Source organism: Equus quagga, chromosome 4, assembly GCF_021613505.1.
Source record: "Equus quagga isolate Etosha38 chromosome 4, UCLA_HA_Equagga_1.0, whole genome shotgun sequence".
Taxonomy (NCBI): domain Eukaryota; kingdom Metazoa; phylum Chordata; class Mammalia; order Perissodactyla; family Equidae; genus Equus; species Equus quagga.
In genome coordinates this window covers 139,057,921-139,077,267 of record NC_060270.1, presented here as the reverse complement: position 1 = coordinate 139,077,267, position 19,347 = coordinate 139,057,921, and the positions used below count along the sequence as shown (strand labels likewise).

General features: G+C 38.5%; 1 protein-coding gene across 3 annotated transcripts in view; it reads right to left on the bottom strand.

Moving 5' to 3' along the window:
• The window catches only part of PARD3B (par-3 family cell polarity regulator beta), a 915,243-nt gene that overhangs the window by 768,080 nt on the left and 127,816 nt on the right, over positions 1–19,347 (bottom strand). The gene's annotated exons all lie outside the window — the stretch shown is intronic.

Sequence of the window (19,347 nt, the reverse complement as noted above, 5' to 3'; positions counted from 1 at the left end):
CTGGTAAAATTCTATAAGAGAACTTTGGAAGCAAATCCCTAGAAAGAAAACTAAAAACTAAATTATCCGATATGACAAATAGATAAGGTTCTTAGAAATATTGAGAATTTGTAGGATTATTTTATACAAGTGAAGGAGATACAATTATATTATTTCACTATTATAATGATCTGATAACTGAATTTCCAAGCTTAAATATTTTTATCTGTGTCTGCATTCTACTGCTGGAAGGTCATTTCTGAAATCTAAGGACCGAAATGTTTAAATACATGATCTATAATGTCAAAAGCAAAGTAGCATATTATATACGTTAGTTCTTCTATACGAAGGATATTTAATTCTTCCATAATCACAAATCATGTAATCATAAAGACAAGAGTACATGTTGAAAATCTGTCTTCATAATTAGACTATATTCTTTTTACATAGTCAAACAGGTGTCCCCAGTTTTAAAAGGAGAGTTACTCTTCCCAGTCCTGGGACTGTGAGCTTAAATTATATCCTAGACCTGTTTTGGGTCTAGAGTTTTGACCAGGGAGATGCTGACCAGGAGAATGTCTCAGACTATCCCTCACTGTCCCCTGGACTTCCAGCCCAGGGTCTCTACAGTGACCCCTCAGCACGGAGCTTCACAAGCTTCCATACGGAATACTTTCAAAGTGAAATGAAAAGCTCAAAAGATTACACCTATAAAATCATTTGATTTTTCCTATTAACATTTTTAATAGTAAGGATTCATTACTTGGCATTTGCATTTTTTTCACTTGAGGTTATGAAATCAACTAGCACAAGTCCCCACTGATATGGAAATTCTGAATGTGTTAAATTGCATTAACACTGAAAAATGGATTATAATCCTGTTTAGAAAACATATAGTCCAAAAGTTTGTGCACACGTGTGCACACACATGAAAAAATACAAGAGTTTAATATTTAGTATTAAACACAAAAGAGTAATCATTTATTTAGTCAAAACCCATTTATAATTAATTATAAGATTTCATAACTGTACTAATTACAATAACTCACTTATTTAGTCATCAACCACCTACTATGTATTTCTAGGCACACTGCGCGGCCTTTGGGATAAAAATATAAAATATCAAGAAAGTCTCAAGAATGTGTCAATTTATGGAGAAGAAATCCATATAAAGAATTAATTATAATAAAACAAAAAGCTGTAATAGAGGCTTCCTCCAAAAGTCTCCTAAAAACCTCATTAACTTCATCCATTCCTTCCCCCTTAGACTTTAAACCACATTCTAGTCTCACAATTTAAGCTCTTCAATGTGAAAGGAACACATTCCAGCCAGAATGATAAAAAAATAAACTTGCAGTCCTGCCCTGGCTTAATCTGCTCTGGATCACCATTCAGGCTGCCGGGTGTCACAGTGTGTACATGCAGGGACACTGCACAGAAAGGCACGGGAACGTTGAATGAAGCTCAATGAGCAACCCCTCTCCCATCTCGGATGTCACAGCAGCTGCCCTAAATGCTCCCTTGCTCGAAAAAACCTGCTACTTTTCAAATCTTAAATATGTTGGTCCTTCTCAATTATCCCTGCAAACAAGGACAGACAATGCAAATTGCACAGGTCCACAATGCCTTCTCCATTATACCAATATCCAAAGGGCTCTGGAAACTCACTTGAGTTTTTTCTTTGTCCGCTTTTTATAAATTTGGTACAAACTATGCTGACTAGAGGCCATTTATCATCTTTATCCCACTAAGCGTAAATATTAATATGTTTTGCTAGAGAAATACAATGTGTATCATTATGGGGTACTACACTAGACCCATGGGTGTGTGTGGGGGGATGGGGTGGGTGGTACTTAGCATATGGTACATGTATCTATTCCTTTCCTAAGATCTGAAAAATTTCAAATTCTGAAACCCTTCTGTGTCTAAGAGCGTCCAATCCCTATTTCAGGTGGTCTCCCTTTTTCTTTCACTAAAACTGTGACCAAGATTGTCACCCTAGACTTCCTCTAATCTCAAAATCCTTCCTCACCTATCTAACCCCACTTATTTTTTCTCCTGTCTTTGAAGGAGGAATGTCACTCCAAACTTTTCAAGGTCAACCCCTACCTGGGCTGGTGACCACACTCCACCCAATTTTCTGGAGTCATATTCCATCCCAAGTCTCCTCATTTGCATCTTGACTCTGTCTCCCTTGTGTCTTGTTTCCTTCTCAAACCTTGATGGATTTTCCCTACTCTTCAATAAAATAAATTTCACTCAAATACCTGCAAGCCACCCTTCTCTCCTTTTCTCAAATCGTATTTTGAGAAAGCTTAAGGTCTGTCTTCTGTCTTCATTCACTCATCCATTCACCCAAAGAGCCTCTACTGAGCACCTATTATGCTGAGAACTTGGAATGAAAACGTGATCATCACTGAAGGACCTCACAGTGTGGTCTGCGGAGGGCACAGGGGTGGAGATGGAGGGAAACTGTCAACGATGACCCTACAATTCCTTTTGCTAGCGTTTGGCCAAACAGAAGAACCTGGTCTTTGCTTTGGTCTACTCATTTCTCCTACTCTTAGCAAACCACAATGACTGACACTGAATTCTAATTTTCCCGAATGTAGAGACGTATCCTTTATTTTTTCTTCTCCCTAGCCTGGTATCTCTAGTCAGTGCCTTGTACGTGGAAGATATTTAATAAACACCTACTTAACAGAATATTCTATTTACTTATTTTATTCTATTCTACAACTTACTTTTATAGTTCTTTTTATTCATACTATGTAAAGTATAGGAGAGGTATTTATATGCTTACTATTAAAATTTTATATGACTCATATTTTGAATGACCTTCATTTGCTCTATTCACAAGTGTCACATCCTCAGTAGAGTCTCCCCTGACCACTTTACTCAAAACGTCCTTGACCCCACCCCCCACCCCTATTCCGTTCCTCTGCTGTGTTCTCTTTGTGGCCCTTCCTATGCATTGCCTGCTGTATGCTCGCTGCTGCTCTGCTCATGGTCTCTCCTCCCGCTCAGGAACACAGGCGGCCTGAAGGGAGACGCTGGTCCTTCCCGTTCCCCTCGCATCACCAGTGCTGAGCGCAAAACAGGTGCCCGACATGGGACATAATGAACATAAAGCAAGAAAAGCAACTGCCACGCTCAGGGCATCCCTGAGAATGAGATGTTGAGTCTCAGTGTGAGCAGGTGAATAATTTTCAATTAATTCCACCCTTCCTGCTTCACATTTAATAGTGTTGCCTGCACTATGCAGTTTTTCCTCCCACTTTTGTGCCAAAACAGCTTAACCTTTTATTTAAGTGTCTCTGGTCCAAAAAACATTAAAATTGGGCAGCTCTAATAAATACTACTACATAATGACTCGCTCCAGTTCTCTGCAGTAATTAGTACTCTGGTGATGAAATGTGCCTCAAGGTTCAAAATTTTATAATGTTTTGACAGTTGGAATCTTACCAAGCATGAAATGAACCAATAAAAAACTCCTTTTTGTTATCATTCTCTGAGCATTAGGAGAAAAACATATTCTCAACATATAACAGTGGTAATCCAAGGGAAAAAAAGTGACCCCTCAGATTCAAAGGGGAGGGTTTATTCCGACGAGGAGAAGTGTCAAATCTCTGATAACCAAAGGCCAAGAGCACCTTCTATTTAGCAGACAAGTGCATCTCAATCACCTTGATTAGCAAAGCAAGATAATACGCATTAAAATCTTCATGCCAGTCAAAAACCTCATAAACACCATATTTTTTTGTATCTTTAACTTTGATGATCACGGTATCTTTAGTCATCTCAAACAGTGCTATGAGTGTTTTCATGTGAATATAGCTTTCCCCTCAATATGCTTGCATCTCAAAGAAAAGAAGCATGGCCTGACACAATTCAAAGCTGGGTGAAGATTTCGTTTGCATCCATGGATGGCATTTATGTTAGCTGAAGTAACAAAGGCTACAACTTCAGAGGTAATGTTCACATAAATTGAAAAGCCAAATCTTCAAAGCTTCTAAGCATCTCTACGAATCTAAACGTATTTTCAACTGCATTGTTTTATTCAAAATTAAAAATACTCATGATGAAAAGTTCTGGAGATAGATGGTGGTGAGGATTGTACAACAATGTGAATGTACTTAGTGCCAGTGAGCTGTACACTCAGAAAGGGTTAAAATGGTAAATTTTGCTATGTACATGTTACCACAATAAAAAAATACTCCTTTATCAGCTACCTCTTTTACTTGAACATTAATTTCCCTATATTTTATTCTGAAGCAATCTGACAGTTCATTTCCTAAACATATGCCCTGACACCCCATACGAGTTCCAATGAACCTTTTTGATATTTGGCACTCATTCATCATCCTTGAATTTTTATGGAGCCAAGAAAATTGTTAAAGAAATTACTAGAAATGTACTTTATGGCATCAAATTTAACACTATAAAATATGAATTTTCTTTATAAATTATGCAGTAGTATAGGATAAACTATGTGGTACGTAGTCATGGCCACTCAGTACATGGCGGGACACAGGGCAGAGTCCAGGAGTACCTCAGTCAGCGACAGTGAAGCCATACCCCTCTAATATGAAATGCCATGCTTATACACTGGTTATTTTTTCATGATTAAGCTAACGAGTTCTGAACTTTTAACCTATATGGGTTTCATAATTACACAGCTTGAAATCCTCATCAGAAAATCTGTCTGCTCCTGAAATTCAAATCATTTTGTAATCTTGAATAATGCATGGCAACTCTACAGAAATTAAAACATTTCATAAAAGTAAAGAAATTCACAACCTATTTTTTTATTTTTACAAGAGCATAAAGCAACAGAAATAAATTAGTTGGCACTTCCTTCGACTCCCTCAACCGAGCCCTCTCCCCACACCCCGTCTCTTTAACAAGAGGCATCTTATTGCTTTTCACATAAACTACATAACAGGTAGGGAGTCACGACACAAACACTTTATACATAAGCTGTTGCAGAGACAGTTCAGTAGAGCTCCAAAAAAACACCACAAACTTGGAAAAACCAAGTCTGTGTCTCAGCACAGCGGTTTGGAACTCTGGCTTCAGAGACCCGAGATGGAGGCCTGGCTCAGGCACAGACTGGCTCTGTGACAGCGGGCACGTTATTTCCTAAAATAGCCCCAACTTTTTATCCCGAAAACGTATCTTGCTTTCAAATTTACTTACAGTAACAAGAGTAATTATTGACCAGAATTATAGCAAAAATTCAAACAGAAAGCAAGAATGAAGTTAAAAATCCCCTTCAAATGTCACCATGCTGACATTAGAAATCACCTTTCAAAGAGTAAACACAGCAAAATCATGTGGTAGGTCAAAGAAAAGCATGTCCTGTGCCAATTTTGTATGAAAAAGTATATATGTAATATTCATGTCTGAATATGTATATGAAAAAAATATACATGATCAGCTTTTCATTATGATTACTTCTACAATGTGATTACAGATGACTTCTTTGTATTCTACTGTATTTTTAATTTTTTGACATTTAACAGATATTAACATTTTTAGTAGTGAAATAGTTTTAAATAATGTTAAAATAAAGGAAAAACCTACAAAGGTGCCTCTTGTTCGAAACTCCGGGGGCTGGCCCTGTGGCCGAGTGGTTGTTTGCACGCTCTGCTTCGGCGGCCCAGGGTTTCACTGGTTCGAATCCTGGGCACAGACATGGCACCACTCATCGGGCTATGCTGAGGCGGCGTCCCACATGCTACAAGTGGAAGGACCCACTACTAAAAATACACAGCTATGTACCGGAGGGCTTTAAGGAGAAAAAGGAAAAATAAAATCTTTTTTTTAAAAGAAAGCTCCTGTCGTACCACCTTTTATTCTTAAGGTATTGTTTGTTTTGACGTTATCTGTGTGTCACTCAAACACAACAAGAAAGTCACGTAGAAAAATTGTACAGCCTTAGCCAAATTCTTAAAACAAAGCTTTTACACTAAACTTTAAACATTATAACCAAGACATGGCATGGTCCCAAAGTAAACGCTGAGGAGCACAAAGGGATGCCAGGTTTATGCGTGCCCGCAGCTCCAGATCTAACATACAGTGAAAGGAGATATTTGAAAACAATGATGTGGCTGAAGTATTAATCAAGCAGATGTCATAATAAAGGATTGTGTGTCAAAAATTCCATCCAGAGCTGTAGTCCTCTCCTTATATGGACACACTCTCAAATTTTTAAAAATCTACGTTCTTTATTTCATATAAAATGTACTACTGTCAAAATAGTGCTCAGAATATTCCAGTCATAATTATTTTCACTGTGTAAAAATTAAACTTTCAAATAAAGTTATAACTAAAATAAAATGATTTCTATATCCCAAATTATCATGTTTAGTTTTGGTGACATGAGGCCCTCAGAAACTACAGTCAGATGAAAGAAACATTTTTCCATTTAAGAGGAAAATATTTAGTTTTGGAAAAATCTAACCAGTATGTTGAATTAAATTACCAGGAAACAGACTTCCATAAGCATTCATTTCGATAAATCCAATATTCCTTTTCAGCTTCTGACTTCCAAGGAATAGCAAAGATTTAAAGACTGGTGCTTTAGGATGTTTAATGTTCTACTTTTATTTGAATATTCATATATCAGCATAGCAAGAAATACACCAGTTCTCAATCTAAGTTTTCTTGAAACATGCCAACTTGACAAATCTTTTGTTTGTGTGTGTATATATTCAAAAAATACGAAAGTTTAAAATTAAAACTTGGCCAACCAGAAGTTGCATTCCATATTTTAATGCATTATATATGAGCACAAGATTCATCTCAGACTGAAGTCTCTGTCAAGAGCAAAATATTTCATCCATTATGTTCAGTCACTGCAGTTAAATACTTACCTTCCTGAAATAGAAGTTTCCATTTGGGAAAGAGACATCTAAATAGTCTAAGTGTTTATGCCTTTGACATTAGGTCTCCCTAAGGAAATGTCAACATTATTTTATCATTTTTCATCACTTTCTTATTCATATTATTCTTTGTTGCTTGTTTTATTTTGACGTTTATCTTAGCACTTCTTTTTTCCAAGTCATCAGCACACTGAATCTGCAAATTATTTATTTTTCTAACCAGTCACATTCATACCCCCAACCCCAACACTTCTCACTTCACCTCCAATCTTCCTAAATACACCAAAATATTTGCTCTAGTTTGGAGAGATAGGTAAGTTCTGTAGGTATCTCCAAGAACTCTGAGTTTAACTGCCATGTAGCTACTTCAGGAAAGAATGATCATGATTTAAATGTCACAATGTAAGGAATCACTGTCTTTAAATTACTTGGATATGAAATGCATTGACTATATCACAAAAAAATATTCCCAGTTTCCACAATGTGAGTGCTCCCACTGCCTTGGTGACAGGAAAAATCCCTATTCTGCCCCATCTAGGGGCCCAGGGCTCCCTGGCAATCTCCGGGCTGCCCTTGCCACACCAGGGACCCCTGGACACCTCTTCATAACTTGGGTAAGGGGTAGGAGGAGAAGAAAGGTATGTCAGGAAAGGGCTCCATCTCTTTCTTCATGATTTGGCAAAACTCTATTTACAAAACTTTTTCACTGCTTAGGGAAACTGGAGTACTAAGCACATTATTATCTCACACCGTCAGAAAATTATTTAGAAGATTATTATACTTCAAGTCCTGGCAAACTTCTTACACTGCCTGAGCTTTTTCTTTATTTTTTATTTGCTTTACATATAGTCTCCAGTTTCTTGATGTAAGTAAGCCTGCATCTAGTTAAATAGAAATCCCAACATTTCAAGATTAGCACCAAATGTTTCTTCCATGTTATTAAAATAAAAATTAAGACGACTAGATCAAGAAAAGATCCTTGGAGAAAATAGCCTCTGAGTTCCTCTGTAAGACACACATCAACTTAACTACTTCTATTTTAAGTATCTAAAAAGGCCAAAACCAGAACTCTGTCTGATTCACCAGTCCCTAGAATCCTGGATGCCAATATATAATGTTTCAAACAATGAATGAGTGGAAAAATGAAAGTTTGTGACAAATGTAAATCTAATTGTTTAATATCATGAATTATTTCCTTCTAGGGAAAAAAATCAATCAATAATCATGAGTAATAAAGAACTTAAAATAAAATGATACAATTCTTACAAAATGGAAAAATTCCAAACTAATCTTGCCTATTAAATCAAAGCCACACAAACTTTAACCTTAAGGGGTTTAATTCTTTCACCAATAATTCAAAAATTTCTTCAAGGAAGGAGCTAAGTAACTTGGCAGAATCATGAACAAAATTCAGAAAACTTCAAATTAAAGATGTATAGAACTAAAAGAGAGAAGAACAAACATGTCGTCAACAAGTGGGAATAAAGAGGAGCCCGGAAAACGGAGCCAGAACTCCTGTAATAGCGGGTAACAATTAAGAGACTTTAAACTGTGACTCTCAGAAAAACGCAACTGAAACAGGCTTCAGTATAATAATAGACAGCTCACAAAACTGGAGGTCCCAAGTTAGGACGGACCGCAGATCAACTAAATCCACTGGTCAGAGGCCACGCCCTGAGATGCCCTGCATTCTGGCTCTCCTCCCAGAGGGGTTTCCACCTCATGCTGGAAGCTAGATGGCTGCAGTGGTTCTAATTGTCTGACAGAACCAAATTCAGAGAAATCTATCCCATTAGACGAAGAAAAAGAGCTTTCCCAGGAGGCCTCAGCCTACCTCTCCTTGAGCATCTTTGGCACAAACTGAATCATGTGACCATTGTCAAAGTAACCACCAGCACAGGGAACTGATCACAGACGAAGGATCACCCAGACTCACCCCCGGAGGTGAGCTGTCTATGGAACAAACCATATGGGCTGCATGTTGAAGAGAGACAGGTACCTGAACAAAACTGGAGTTCTAGGAAGGAGAAAGTGAGAGTGGATGCTGGGAAACCAACAACACTGCCCTGAAATCAGCTATATAGGCCCACCCCATATTTCTAGATTGAAAAGCATGCCTCATAGGCTCATAGTCAGCCTGTAGAGGGTCTAATTAAACTCCGAACCTAAAAGTGGAATTCCTGGCAAATGTTTGCTCAACTCTTGCTCATTATACTCCCAAAGACTAAGAGTTCCTGCTTTACAAAGCAGCATGAGCTTCACTGAGGAGCTACTCATTATATTGAGCTGGAAAACACTTCCTTAAAACTTCACTGGCCCAGCTTCTTGGGACAACAGTTAATGAATTTGTTCCTTCTTTTCTAGGATCAACCAAACATCTGAGGACAGTTGGCAGGCTCCCTTCCGCCCTCTCCTCTCAAGAGTAGTCCAGGTTCCTCAGCATTGGCAACTTTAGGGACTTCCATTTTTAAATAAATCACCCAAGAGCTTTGAACAATTTCTATTTAAAGGGTGGGCTCTTTAGGAGACCACAGCACACCATCACATCAGGTTCATCTGGAACAGACACACAGTGGATCTACCGAGCTAGCAACCTAGAAAATCAAGTTGTAACCCTATTGTCTATTAAGAACTATTAGATTCTTCAACTTTTTGTTTGTGTACAACTGCATATTTCAGATTGTTGGGCTATTGGAATCATCTCAAATCATATTATTTTGCAGTCTTTCTGCCTGTTTATGGTTAAGTATTGTGTCAATATGTGTGTTTCACTTTAACATATTTTGGATCGAGATTAATAAAGATACATGAACAGGCTTCTATGCTATTCTACTCCTCTGATTAAAGTCTGCACAAGGAGGTTTTCTTCTTTATTGCTAAGGAAATGTCACTTGATCCTTCAAAATTGATTCATAACATCAAAAGAAAGGAAGCTAAAAACAGAACTTAAAAAGTTAAAGAAGCAAATATAAAGTTCAGTAATCCTGCCAAAGTTCTCTCAGTAAAGCTTCTATATACATGATGGGGAAGTACACTTTATCTTTAAAAAGCTACAACTTAAAAAGCTCAAGTTTAAGGAAATTAAATATTCTTGTTTACTAAAAATTTATCTATATATGTAAGGCATCTGTAAATGTAAATGGAATTTGGGACAAGCGCCTCAATAGAAGTGTTATAAACGTTAATTTGATTCCAAGAGCAGCCCCCAAGAAGTGCATTTGATTCACAATGTAGCTAATTAATGGTATAAAGTTAGTTTGAGCTCCTGGAAATAGAAGAACGTCACGGTAAAAAATTAACTCAGAGTCTGGCACATAGCTCCTCCCATGAAAACGTTGGATAGCTAACATCTCCTGGTGAAAATACAAGGAACTATACTGTTCCTTAAGCTTCAGGGGTCACTTGTCTGTAACTAGTAATACCCCTGGTGGCCTGTTTTGTTTTGTTTCTTATCATGGGATCCCACGTATTCAGGTGCTTTTCTTTCCATAACTTTTTATCTTATTTCGTGAGATCTCTTTTATCCTAGGACAGAGACATTGTGCCCCCGCTTCAAAGAAGCACCCAGCTCGTTTCCATTTTAAGAAAGCTACCACTAACCCTTAAGAAGAACCAGACAGTGAAAACATGTACCAAATATTATCGAGGTTCCAGAATCGTGGGAAGCTCTGGGAAGCTGCTCTGGGACTGACGTTTATGTCTTCCTTGCATGTCTCTATGTGAAGGAAGCTCTGATATCCTTTCTCTCCACCCATTAAATTCCCACGGGTAAATTCAATCCTCCTCCAGCAACTGCCTCTTCCTATAACCCTCACCGCTGCTGTCTTTCCTGGCTACAGAGGCCCCTTCTCTCCTGAACCCCTGTAGGATGAGCAGGAGAGGAGACTTCTTTTCACACAACCACCCTCGTTCCTCCCACACCTCCCGCACATTCCTCTCCCCCGGCTCCATGTTCTTATACCCGGGCAGGTCCCGCCTGAACTACAAGGAAACAGATACCTCAGGACCCTGACTTCAGGGGATAGCGACAAAGTGCTGTATTTGCTCGGTACATCGGAGTTCAAAGTGTTAGCACAAACTCAATTTCATTTGATTCTCCTCTGAACCCCATGTGGTCGGGGGGACAGGGGTAGGTGACTTTCTTTTTTTTTTTTTTTTAAAGATTTTATTTTTTCCTTTTTCTCCCCAAAGCCCTCCAGTACATAGTTGTATATTCTTTGTTGTGGGTCCTTCTAGTTGTGGCACGTGGGACGCTGCCTCAGCGTGGTTTGATGAGCAGTGCCATGTCCGCGCCCAGGATTCGAACCAACGAAACACTGGGCCGCTGGCAGCGGAGCGCGCGAACTTAACCACTCGGCCACGGGGCCAGCCCCAAGGGATAGGTGACTTTTGAAATGAGAAAATTAAGGTTAAGAGAGGTCAGAATAAGAAAAACTGGACTCAAACTGTCAGAGCCCAGGGCTCCCCGACACAACACTCTACAACACTCTACTAGTAAAAGTGATTTCAGCTAGACCTCGGGGGATGCAACCTGACTGAACCCATGTACACTTACCTATTGATGATGGGTGCTCAGTCAGCACCCAGAGGCATTTACAGTTTTCAAAAAGCATGTTTTATAACTTAAGTAGCTTTCTGTTTGGTGTAATTTCAGATATTTTAATGAAATTGCCATTTGTAAATTATGTAAGTCAAAAGTAGGTGTATTTAAAAAATAATAATGATCCCACACCTCTTGGGCATAGATACGCCTATACAAATAGCTTCAGAATAAAGTAATGTGAGAGAGAACATTCATAGAACTGGGTTCCATAACAGAACATATGGCTAAAGCCATGCTGAAAGGTGAAAGTGTTCATTGAGGTTTTTTTTTTTTCAGAATTCTATTTTTAGCTCTAAGTAAGGCATTATTATAATCTTAAGCCTTTGTGGCTTTCACCTCCAACCAAACTTGAAGTTTTACAGATATATCAAAATTGTTCTTATGGTTTACTCTTCATTGTGCTCAAATGCCTAGCTAAATTAGCAGTACCATCAAGACTGATAATTTCTTTTCTTTGCAACCTCTGGTGACACCTTTGCATCAGAGATGTGCATAACAAATGAGCACAGTCAGGGCAAGCATACACACTGCACACACACACATCTGCACACACATCCTTTCTCTCACTCACACGCAAACTATCGTTGCCAACCAACTAAGTTACAGAAGGCCCCGGGGAAAACATATTTGCCACGGCCATCATCTGGACTACTTCTGTCTAAGTTACCATCTCCCAACACCATTTGTCTTTGCCGTAGTAAGGTCACAAAGGCATCGACGCCAAAGTGCTCCTCTGCGGTTGAACCATGCCCACAAACTGCCTCCTGATGAAAGACTTAAGAGAAACAACATAGTTTGGTGGAAGAGAAAGATGGACAATTAAATCTTCAATTCTAGTCCCAACTCTATCACTAACTAAAACCAAACATGCTTATTAAACACCAAACCACAGGTAAGAAGTCCAGGTGTTAAATATTTGAAAAGACTATCTCAGTCCTAAAGGAGCATACAAGACATTTGGGGAGAGAATCAAGACTGAAGATGTTAAACCATAATAAAATTCTTAGAAAGAATTTCAAGATTATAATTGACAAATGTTACTGGGCAATAATATGTTTTTTTAAAAAAGACCATTTAATGATCTCTATAAAATTACAGAACACAGAGAATTCACTTAGGATTGGGATGGTCTGCAAACATTGACTGGAAAAAAATACGATTTGACCTAGATTTTGAAAGATGGATAAGAAGTGAGCAGCAGGAATACCTATATTCTTTACACGTATATAATGATTTATAATTTCCACTGTATTTTCACACATAACTTCGCAACCTTCCCAAGACACTGTGAGAAAGATATTATTTATCACTCTCATTTTACCAAGGAAAAAATTGGAGTTTAGAGTGTTGCTCAAGACCTGAAAACATACACAAACATATTCAATAATTCATGCTATTCCACTCTACAAGGATCTTAACAATTATGAAGGGCCAGACACCGAGAAAAGAGCAGTGAACAAAACAAATACCCTCTCCTCATGGAGCTTACATTCTACAAGAAACAAAACGAATCTTGGATAAGCAGAGAGTTGGGACAAGGACACACTAGACAAGTGGAACATTAAGAAAGTAATGGAGAAAGAAAGCACAAGGAACATAAGAGAATAGCCAGCATGGTATCATTACTGTTGAGGTTTGAAAAGGCTGAGTTTAGGTTTGGGGGCATTCTGGACCTCTGAATACGATGCATGGCTATGAGGTTGAGACTGGATTCAGCACACACTGGAAGGAATGGTATGACCTAAGCAATATGTTAAGAACAATGTAATCTACACTAATTACAGGAGTGTGTTAGCTATAATGGCACCTAATACTTATTGATAACTGACTACAGGCCAGGCACTCTCCTGAACACTTTACATGTATTAACTTGTAAAACGAGCACTATTTTTAGCTCTAAGTGGCCACGAGGACACTAAGGACACAGAGGTTAAGTAACTTGCCCAAAGCCACACGGATAGCAGAGGCAAGAAACAAACTGACTCTGCCTGTCCAGAACCCAAGCTCTTAGCCACTCTGCCTGCACCCATGGCATAGAACAGTTGAGGGGCAAAGAGGAGATAAAAGGCAAGATCACCAATTCTTTCTAAATTAAGTAAACCTGCCTAAGATTTTACAGATTTAAATTTGGTAGCTGTGGAAATGGAAAAAGGGGAACAGACACATGAGACAGGTTAATAGACGAATGAATGGGATGCATTTATTATCAAAATAACTTCAAGTGCAAGCCTGAAGGACTAAGAGAAGAGACTCCCATCCACAGAAATAAGGAAGTTGAAAGGAGGAAGACCCCCGGGAGCGGGGAGACTGAGCAGTTCTCATCTGCACCAGGTGCCACCAGGATCCTGGGGAAGAAATGCAGAAATTGACCCAGGAAAGAAATCAGCCGGAAACATGGGGCCCTTTAAACTCTTCCCAGTTCAGAGGACGATGATGGGGTCAGGCCACATGACTGCCGAGGCCTCTTCTGGTTCTATGACTCTGTAATTTTGTAATTCTATAAGTAGAGCATCCTTTAAAAGTATAAGATGGAATTTCCTGGCCGAGGTAATCCTTTTGGGCTTCTGCACTGATTTCTGAAACATTCTCCAAACTTCCTCTGAAATGTGCTTTCAAAACTTTAATGACTGTGAACCAAAGAAAAACTGCAGAAGAAGAAAACCCCAAAACCCCAAATTCTGATTTGTTAAAAATCAAGGGTCTCAAATAGATGTTTCCCTTGAAATTGGAGTCTTACTGACAAAATAAGGACTCAAAAATGAAGTAATTAATTCAGGACTCTTTTTATAAAGAGTCTAACTTAATTTAGCATCCCCTACCCCCAGAAAAACATAACATAGCTTATAAGTTGTTCAAATACACACTGAAAAATTTACACACTTCATCAAATCAGAAATTAACCTTTCAATCAGTGAGTAGGAAGATGGGAAGAAGTCTTAACAAAAAGGAGGCGTTTTATAAATGTAAAGGTTTTACTTTAGCCTTCTAAGAAGACGCATAAAAGCATAAGTAAATATCGGTGTGGTTGTGATTGTGAAGGGATAAAAACCACTGGTTGAAATATAAACTCCAGTTTTACTATCCACAGCTGAGTCTGTCAGTTTTACTAAAAATACAGTAAAAATTATTTTAGAACAAAGTGGAACCAAATCCATCATCACATCCAGGAGCATCTCCCGTGAGCTGTGCCAGGCAGCTGCGGACTCCAGTAGAGGGCGACAGAGTGCGCATAGCGCAGCGCAGTGCAGCCCTGGCCTGAGGGCTGAGCCGAGGCTTTAGAGCACGAGTTCCCTCCTGGTGCAAACCAGTCCTCACTGCAAAACCACATTAGACCCCTGAATGCTTCTTATTTAACCAAACAATATGTTGTGATAAAAGGATTCTCGTTTTAAAGTGAGTTACATTGGCATTTTCATTTCTCAAATAATAATATATTAGTCAAATGTTTTGTCATAATAATAAAGTATCTTCTTAATTTAGTAACTTTTAAACAAATTTAATAAGGTCTTTCAAAACAGTTATAATGTACTGTAAAGTAGTTTCTTTGATATTTTAATATTTAAATTTAAAACATTTAATGATAAAAATCAAAACACACAGGTAAAAATTACACTATTAAGACTACCATAAAAATATTATCAATGTAACAGCTAACATTTGAGTGCTTACTATATACCATACTGGAATTAAAAATTTTTATAGTTTATATAAACTTTTATATAAAAATTTATATGTATAAAAAAATTTATAGTTTATATAGTTCATAGCTTATGTAGTTTTCCTACACTAACCCTGTAAGATAAGAACATCATATCCATTTTACAAAAAGGCAAATCAAGGCTAACAGAGATGAAGAAACTTGCCCAAGGACACATAACTAGTAAGGGATGAAGCTGAACTGAAACTGTGATATTTGAGTACCAAATACCACAGGTGGTCCATGGCGCCAACCCGCCCTCGCTCGAGTCCATGAGGACCCCTGGCATCTCTCCAAGATGAATCCTGATGACAGTCAAAGATAGAAACATCCTCCCTGTGTACTTTACCACATAATATAGTTTTACTTTTGTATATCTAATAAAACCATGGTAGTTTTACATGGATTTTATGAATCCAGTTTACAAAATAGAAGTTAACCAGTGCCATATTTCAGTATTATCTTACAACTTGTTCTACAACCAAGTCAAGAAATAATAATGACACAATCAACAAGGAAAATAATCATTTAAAAAGTTCACTACTCAGAGGTTCTCCCACTCAATTAAGAAACATCAGTGAGTGAACACTAAACTTTGCAGTGGCTCATTAAGCATCAGTCCCCAGAGTTCTTAGGGCCTTTCTATATTGCAACGAGAAACTATACGTGAATATTACATAGCTCTTGGGTGTGGCATTGAAATGATTTCTATACAAGACAATAGCATAACTACTGAGATGTTTAACATTCAAGTCCCGAAGAGTGAAGGTTCACCCAATGAATGGAGAATCAATTTGTGATGTACTTTGAGAGGAATGCAAGACCAGTCAACTGATCTGAAGTAGAAGATCTTTTCCTTGTCCTGTGCTATCCTAAAAGCATGGTTAGCACGAAACTTGAGAAGATCATCATCATTTTAAAAGTTCAAAATAGGATAAGAGACAGAGTATTAGTGTCTTATTGCTGCTATAACATATCACACAAACTTAGCGAATTTAAGCAGAATCAATTCATCTCATAGTTCTGGAGGTGAGAAGTCTGAAATAGGTCTCATTGGGCTAAAATCAAGGTGTCAGCGGGACTGTGTTCCCTCTGCAGGCTCCATGGAGAATCTCTCCCCTTGACCTTTCCAGCTTCCAGATGCTGCCTGCATTCTTTGACTCCATTTTCAAAGCCAGCATTGGCCAGTTGAGTCTTTCTCATATCGCATCTCTCTAACACTGACTCTTTGCCTTCCTCTTTCATTTACACAGATCATTGTGTTATACACTGGACCCACCCAAATAATCCAGGATAATCTCCCCATTTCAAGGTCCTTAATCACATCTTCAAAGACCCTTTGCCACATAACATACTTGTTCACAGGTTCTGGGAACTAGGATGTAGACATCTCTGGACGCCATTATTCTGCCTACTGCAGACAATACAGAATATAATTTGTGCACATTCTGCAATCCATCTGAAAATTAGTTACCGGAATACAGAACTTATTTTCCTATGAAGCTGCAGATAGTGGAGACTCCAAGTGTAGTCTCCAAAGTCCATTTGGAATTACACTGTACCTGGATTGAGAAATCTGGGTCCTGGGAAAGGGGAAGAGCAAGCACCAGAGGTCACACTGGCAGGCCTTGGCAGTAAATTAGATGAGGCAGCAGGCAGAGAGCTGGGTTAACTACACATGCCTGACATAGAAATTCTGAATTAGTTGTTATATTCCTAGTTCTACTACACATCATTTCTTAACAATGGAAGTCACTGTGCTAAAGCAAATTCATGCTTACTTTAGATTGATGAATTTTCCAATTAGAAATCATAGGTACAAACACCCAACACACCACTTGGCACACTGTAGAAGAAGAAAAGAGTAGAAATGTGAATTCTAGTCACCAGAGGCTGATGGGGCCACGTACCACCTGCGTGATCTTCAGGATGTTACTCGCAATTTCTGTGGCTGTTCTCAGAGATTAAAAATTGGGGGGTAATAAATAGCTCCCACCTGTAGGGTTGTTCTAAAGTAAAAAAGAATATGTAAGTGCCAAAAACATTCTGGTCCACCTTAGTGCTCCATGAAATGTTCAGCTGTTGTTACCAGGTAATGAAGTCAGTAGCTTGAGCAGCCAGAGAGGAGACATCAGTGCAAAGGTGTCAATTCTTAGGTATTTATCCCGAAGAACTTGAATCATTAGACTGATACACAAAACTGAAGAATTATGGACAATTACTAAGTCTTAACACATTTTACACAAATACCAGTCATAAGATGCAAAATTCCAAAGCTGCTCCAATAACATTTTGACAAAATACAGGATAGAAATAGGGCAACATGGTAAAAACTTAGTTCTCCTGAGGCCAGAGGAATAAGGGAGGACCAAAGACAACCACTGTGGGTCCCAGAAGTTCTTAAAGTCATTTCTTTAGAAAACTGACTAAACTCTATTAGCTTCTTGTCTGATTTTAAGTGGGAAACCACTTAAACTCTAATTTCAGTCTTTACTGAAGTGTACTGGATGGCTTTTCCACACACTACACAAATGGCTTCAGCCCACACTGCGTTGTGATTTTCCTGCCTCCTCCTCCCCAGCTGGGTCATCGGGGGCTCCTGACGGCCATTTCTCACCTGAATGAGGGTGTTTCCTGGGGGCTGAGGTACATGCGCGTTAGCACAAGGACTATGTACATCCACCCATGCCTCTTTGGGATTGCGTTCTAGCTATATTCTAAACGCAAGAGATTATTAGGCAGCCAATTTGAAAAGAGGTGAATTGCAATTTTATCTAAGCTCAACACTGCCTCAAAGGATCTTGGGTGACTTTCATATGTTACTAAACATCCACAAGCATCATTTACAATTACTTCTGAATCTAAACTGACCCAAAAAAAGGTAACAGGAAGTCTGGCAGAACATTCTTTCCACACTAGACATATGGACTATCAGGAAACTTTAAGGCTACAGAGAGAAGGTCAGAAAAAATAAGTAATACTCTCTTTTTCACTTACATTATTTCAAAAAAGCAAAAAATGGAAGTACATTTTTTATGGCGATTTCAAAACTGTAAATTCCCAACAACTCCGCAGAACTATACCAATGAGGCTTCATGTCGCAGTGCTACAGTGCAGGAAGGGACGGGTAAACCTGAACCCAAACAGTACTTCACCTTATTTAGTAATGGCGGTAAAGTTCCTCTAAAACAGAGATTACATATAATAAAGCGGTTTCTGTGTCTAGTAAATAGCTGATGGTTTAAAGTACACTGCCAAGATAGTTAAAGACAATTCTCTAAAAAGAAGAGTTCGATAGGACAAACGGTTTCCCCGGGCACTGTTCACGGGATCACCCTTCCTGCATTGAGGTCTTGGGTGAGGCTGGCTGAGACATTTTCTTCGGGCCCTTCTTAAACCCGCCACCTTTCAGCTTTTCGTTTTAATACAGCGGACATCAGTGAAATTTGAGACAGAAAGGCTTTCAGTAACAAAGAACCCAAATGCCTAGAGTATTTCAAAGGAAGAAGGTGGTTGGAGAAAAGAAACAGAGAGTAAAACAGAAAAACAGACGTGAAAGTCCTCCTCTGGCGTCAGGAAGGTAAGTATTACTTACCATGAGGTCAAAAACTAAAAAGTGCGCATCAAAATCACATACAGCAGGAGTCAAATGTAGAGAGGAAAGCTTTCTTTTACACTCATTTATTCAGTAGGTGCTGACAATTAAGTTTGGGTAAGATATTGTACCAGATATTATTAATACAAGAAACACAAAAGAAATAAAAGTCTCTCAGCCCACAATCTATTTAGGGAGATAAGTCCCTTATGAAATGGATAATTATAAGGCAGAGCAAACCAGCGTTGCGTTCCAAAAGAAAACAGGGGAAAAAATTGGATAGAATGTCTGCAAAGACTAATATAAATTTATACAGTCCAAAAAGATCTTATGGAAAAGGAAAAATGTAAATTTTACTTGAGTTCAATAAACCACCTATTTATATTCCAGTCCAGTTGGTTAAAAAACACACATACCCGTACCAGAGATTGCAGAAAAAAAATACAGAGAAACATGTTTACAGACATAAATGAGCCTACTACAAACAGCGCTAAGGACACACAGCAGAAGAAACTTTGAAGCAAGGATCTCTGAGGGAGAACGGCGGTTCAGTTCTGGAGGACACATTAACATTGGTAATAGAAGC